The 6,104-nt window shown below is 52.1% G+C and overlaps 1 pseudogene; it reads right to left on the reverse strand.

Moving 5' to 3' along the window:
• Positions 1-249: 249 nt before the first annotated feature.
• LOC123164175 (elongation factor-like GTPase 1) lies at positions 250-3,485 on the reverse strand (annotated as a pseudogene).
• Between the last annotated feature and the right edge of the window lie 2,619 nt (positions 3,486-6,104).

The raw sequence follows: 6,104 nt of genomic DNA on the forward strand, positions 1-6,104 counted from the left end.
TAACCGAGTTCTACTAACTTTTGGTTAACAACTCACAAACCTTTCTACCATTTTCCATCAAGTCAAGGTTTTAAAAGCATAATGTTTTGAAACTTTCTAGCCTGACATACCCACATAATAAATCATTCTAAGTTGAGTCCACAGGTATTAGAAGAGCCAAATCAGCATTTCAAATACCTCAGCATTTCAAATTTTCAAAAATCACACTAGCTACAGACTGATTATATCCCAGTTTACCAGGACAAGATGTGGAACAGAATGTACAGTTTCATATAAATCCCAAGAACGTATCTACACTTTCTTAGCCCGAGTCCGCTGTTTCGTGCCATGCTTGACGACTTTATCGTCGACATGTAGTCCCTTTCTTCGCCTCACGGAATCAATGAGCTTCTTAGCCAAGTTTGGTCCCATGTTTGAACCATCTCCGAATTCCTTAAATCTCCTCCTTAGTCTTCGGAACAAAGAAGGGGTCTTGAGGAATAGCTTCCCAGTGACTGAAAGTGAGACGAGCAGTGGCCGCACCCGAACTTCCGTTCCAAAGCTTTTCAGAGAATTCAGAGCTCTCGGCGACCGGCAAATGCGCGTGCACCATGTACAAGAAAGTTTCTAGTTGCATCTCAGCTTCCTGCACCTTTGCTCGACAATCACCAAGAACAGAATAGACGCTTCCTAGGCGCTCTATAGGAGTGGTCACTTCACAGAAGTACATGGGTTCGACAAGCCTGGGCTTGCTCTGAAGCACGGCCGCCCGGCACGCTTCCCTGACTGCCGCTTTGTGTTGATAAGAGCAGTTGACACTATCTGGGCTGCCAGAGAATATGTAGGGCTCGACGATGAATGCTAGACCCCACATAGGTTCATCACACAAGGGACCTGCATTTGTGACCTCCTGAAATCCTGAGATGATGATGTTCCTTAGTGCCTCAGGATCAGGAACATCTGTGGATGGCCCACTGTCGTCGATAATGCCATTGCTAATCTCTGCATCATCAGACACACTCACAAACCCCAGTTTCTCTGAGACATGACACCTGCCACGCACTAGAATACCTTCCCTTCTGTTTTGGATGGTTGTCAAACCGCTGCTTAATTTCACACCGGGCATGAGGAGGAGATTCGGACCGACCTGGGAAGGGCCTAGGGCCCAGATTTTGTGCAAGTATCCCAGCAGTGCCTTCCTATACGACTCGAGCTTAACTTCATCCTCTCGCGCAGAGAGCGCTTCCAGTTCGCTCTCTACAGCAGTAAGCATATCTTGCCTAAGCACGGCCACGGAACGACCATCATCATCCCAAGGACATTGTGAACCTATTGCTCCGACGCTTCTCGTCGTTTGCCCCTTAATTGTTCGAGAAAGCAATTCCTCATTTTCCTCAAGGACCTTAACCAGAGCATCTGGAAGCCTGATGACTTTGACTCTCACAGCAAATTTCCCATCTGGAGCAATCCTCTCAACGTATCCCTGTGGATCCTTCAAGCTATCTATCAAACCAGCACCTTCCCCTTGGATGGTCTCTTTGAAGGATACCAAGGGCTCTGAGACATTCAGTTCGACTTTCGCGAACCTCTCCCGCAAATTCTTCACACAATGCTCCAAATGTACCTTTCCAGCTGCAGCAAGGACATGCTCACCCTTTTCTGATATGGAATACTCAACAAGTGGGTCTGCCCGGTTGAGAAGGCTAAGCCCTTCGCGAAACGCGGCCAGATCAGCCACGTTGGCGGGCTCGACCGTGACCTTCAGTATCGGAGAGACCTGGAACGCCATGCTCGCAAAGGGCCAGCAGTTCCTCATCGATGACAGTGTGGCCGTCTTCATTATATGCTCACCAAGGCCCTTGATGGCGGCCACATTCCCGGTACCTACGCTGGCCACCGGCCTGAGGCCCTCTCCTAGCATCTCATACAGTTGCTGAACCTCCACCTCCTTCAGATGCTTACCTGTTGTGTCCCCTTTCACCGGATCATACATCGGTGACAACACAAACACCTTCTGCCCGGCGTGCAAGACACCGCTGAAGACCCGTGCAAATGCCAAGAAGCACTCCTCCGGCTCGCCGGCGGCCTCCTGGACGTGGTTGAGGGTAGGTGGCAGATCCTTTTGTTTCACCACAAACATCTTGGACACGAAGACCACCACAGGGTCGCTTGAGCTGGCACTGCAGGCCACCACGCATCTCCTCACCTTCTCCGCCTCGGCGACGATGCCGGCATGCTCTGCCGAAACCCATGTCGGCAACTCCTTCTCGGGCATAAGTGCCGGCGCTCTGAATCCCTGGGCGGCGACAGGGTCTGGCGTGCACTCCACAATCATCGTCATCACTGTCTCCGCGAGCGGCAGCCATGCCCTCATCACGGCTTCCAGCGCGGCCTTGGGGCGGTCCCTGCTCTGCAGCTCCCGCTCCGACACCTTCAGATTGAAGGTCTGGACAACATGATCGTGCAGCCAGCTTGCGCCGTCCACCTTCAGACCATGATCATATACCTTCCACAACCTCTTGAGCACAAATTCCACAAACATGGGCTGCTGCTTCATGCCGTTGGCCAAGGACATAGCCTTCTTCTTCTCCTTGTCCCAGTAGTACGCCCCCCATAGCCATTCCACCAGCTTGCTGGCCTGGCCGGGGCGCCCCATTGCCATCACCGAGGCGAAATCTTGGATCCGGAAGCCCCAGCCGTCGCGGGCGCAGCCGAAGACGACATTGCCCTTCTGAGGCACGAAGGCGTCCTCGCCGTCGTCGGCCTGCTGTGCGGGGGCGGGACCGTCGAGGAGGGAGAAGTAGGAGCCGGAGCGCAGGGTGGAGTACACGGAGTTGGCCTCGGCGACGATGCGGCGGAGGCGCTCGTAGGCCTCCCCGGGATCGAGGCGCAGGTCGGTGATGAGGCGGTCGAGCTTGTTGAGGACGAGGCAGGGGCGGAGGCGCTCGGCGAAGGCCTTGCGCAGCGCGGCGTGCGTCTGGACGCCGAGGCCGTCGACGGCGTCGACGACGATGAGCGCCGAGTCGGCCACCCGCGCGGCGGCGGAGACCTCGGAGCAGAAGTCGGCGTGGCCGGGGGAGTCGATGAGGTGGACGCGGGTGCCGTCGCGGTGGCGGAGCAGGACGGCAGTGGACTTCATCGTGATGGCCCGCTCCTGCTCCTCCCGCAGGTGGTCCATGAAGCGCGCCTTACCGGCCATGCTCGGGTTGAGGAGGCCGCCGCCGCCGTACGCCACCAGGTGGTCGGCCAGCGTGGTCTTCCCGTGGTCCACGTGCGCCATGATGCAGGTGTTGCGGACCCGGCGAGGGTCCCCGGCCGCCGCCACCACCATTGCTAGCTAGGGTTTGGAGGGTCGCCCTGGAGCTCTCCCGGCGGGCGTGCGCGCGTGAAAGGGGATAGAAGAGGGGGCACGGGGACGAACAGGTGACCGCGCTGCCCGAGCCCTGGCCGCCGCCGCTGCGCCGCCGTCGTACGGGAGACGAACGCGAAGAGAGGCGGCCGCCCCTCCCGTGGTAGTTGGGCTGGGCCAGAGGGCACGCCCGTTTTATTTGTGGTCAATTTTTGATCCGGCCTGATTCCGAGTTGGGCTGTGACACGATAGTTGAAAAGATTTTTTTTCCTAGGGCGATCTAGGGTTCCACTTTAACATTTTTTTTCATGATAGTACGTGTCACATTTATATAAAATAAAGATCAAGTTACAAGGCACGTAAGCACCGACCGTACATGCCTGAAAAAATAGGAAAATCCTATGCAAAATACCAGCGCCTGTCCCTCTCCTTTGACACCACCGAAGCGGCCACCAAAGGGTACAAAGACAGATAACCTCTTCACCCAAGCTCGACGCGGCTCCATCGCCGATCAGCAGCTTGACGGACCTCCAAAGTAGTTTGCCAGAAGCAAAATCATAATTGTTGAAAGAATCAGACCGAGGCAACATGTCCCCGGATACGCCATCGGACTTCAGAACTGACGACGACGTCGGAGGAGGAAACCAGAACTGTCAACCTTCAACCACAGACCCAGCACAAGATACTCCATCTTCCAGCCGTCACTTGCGTAGACAACCGCCTGCTCCTGAACGACAAAATCTCCCTGCTCCACCATGACGTCAAAGACAACGCCGCAGCAACGGGGACAGAGCAGAAGGAGAGACACACCTGATGGAGTCCCCGCCGCCGTCTCGCCAACACCATCGATGGACCCTAACGCTGACGATCTGAGGGATTGGCAGAGACACGATGTCATCAACTCTGAGACGCCGCCATGAAGGGCACCGTCGGTGTGGGAGTGGAGTTGAGGCAGATTGATTCATTCGGGCACCGCTCCCACCACCCCAACGACGCACCACGACCTACAAATGCAAAACCTAACTACAGAGCGGAGGAATGGGGTCCCCCTCCCTCCCGCCGTCGAAGTAGTGATACGTCCATTTTGCATCATGCTTGTATATTGATATTTATTACATTATGGACTGTTATTACACGTTATATCACAATACTTATGTCTATTCTCTCTTATTTTACAAGGTTTACATGAAGAGGGAGAATGCCGGCAGCTAGAATTCTGGACTGGAAAAGGAGCAAATATTAGAGACCTATTATGCACAACTCCAAAAGTCCTGAAACTTCACGGAGAATATTTTTGAAATATATAAAAAAATAATGGGTGAAGAAAGCACCAGAGGTGGGCCACTTGCCATCCACAAGGGTGGAGGGCGTGCCTAGGGGGTCTTGTGGGCCCCATGGCAGGCCCCCGACGCCCATCTTCTGCTATAAGGTGTGTTTTGACCTGGAAAAAATAAGAAGGATGCTTTCGGGACGAAGCGCCGCCGTCTCGAGGCGGAACCTTGGAAGAACCAATCTAGGGCTCTGGCGGAGCTGTTCTGCCGGGGAAACATCCCTCCGGGAGGGGGAAATCAATGCCATTGTCATCACCATCGATCCTCTCATCGAGAGGGGGTCAATCTCCATCAACATCTTCACCAGCACCATCTCCTCTCAAATCCTAGTTCATCTCTTGTATCCGATCTTTGTCTCAAAACCTCAGATTGGTACATGTGGGTTGCTAGTAGTGTTGATTACTCCTTGTAGTTGATGCTAGTTTATTCGGTGGAAATCATATGTTCAGATCCTTAATGATAATTAATACTCCTCTGATTATGAACATGAATATGCTTTGTGAGTAGTTACATTTGTTCCTGAGGACATGGGAGAAGTCTTGTTATAAGTAATCATGTGAATTTGGTATTCATTCGATATTTTGATGAGATGTATGTTGTCTATCCTCTAGTAGTGTTATGTGAACGTCGACTACATGACACTTCACCATGATTTCGGCCTAGGGGAAGGCACTGGGTAATAAGTAGATGATGGTTTTCTAGAGTGATAGAAGCTTAAACCCTAATTTATGTGTTGCTTCGTAAGGGGCTGATTTGGATCCATATGTTTCATGCTATGGTTAGATTTATCTTAATTCTTCTTTCGTAGTGGCAGATGCTTGCGAGAGGGGTTAATCATAAGTGGGAGGCTTGTCCAAGGAAGGACAGCACCCAAGCACCGGTCCACCCACATATCAAATTATCAAAGTAACGAACGTGAATCATATGAGCATGATGAAAACTAGCTTGACAGTAATTCCCATGTGTCCTTGGGAGCGCTTTGCTTTATATAAGAGTTCGTCCAGGCTTGTCCTTTGCTACAAAAAGGATTGGGCCACCTGCTGCACCTTGTTTACTTTTGTTACTTGTTACCCGTTACGAATTATCTCATCATACAACTATCTGTCACCGATAATTTCAGTGCTTGAAGAGAATACCTTGCTGAAAACCGCTTATCATTTCCTTCTGCTCCTCGTTGGGTTCGACACTCTTACTTATCGAAAGGACTACGATAGATCCCCTATACTTGTGGGTCATCAAGACTCTTTTCCGGCGCCGTTACCGGGGAGTGAAGCACCTTTAGTAAGTGGAATTTGGTAATGAAACATTTATATAGTGTGCTGAAATTTACTGTCACTTGTTACTATGGAAAATAATCCTTTGAGGGGCTTGTTCGGGGTATCTTCACCTCGACCGGAAGAGCAGAGAGTTGCTCCTCAGCCTACTGCACCTACTAAAAATATTTA

This window comes from Triticum aestivum, chromosome 1D, assembly GCF_018294505.1.
Source record: "Triticum aestivum cultivar Chinese Spring chromosome 1D, IWGSC CS RefSeq v2.1, whole genome shotgun sequence".
In the NCBI taxonomy this organism is placed as follows: Eukaryota; Viridiplantae; Streptophyta; class Magnoliopsida; order Poales; family Poaceae; genus Triticum; species Triticum aestivum.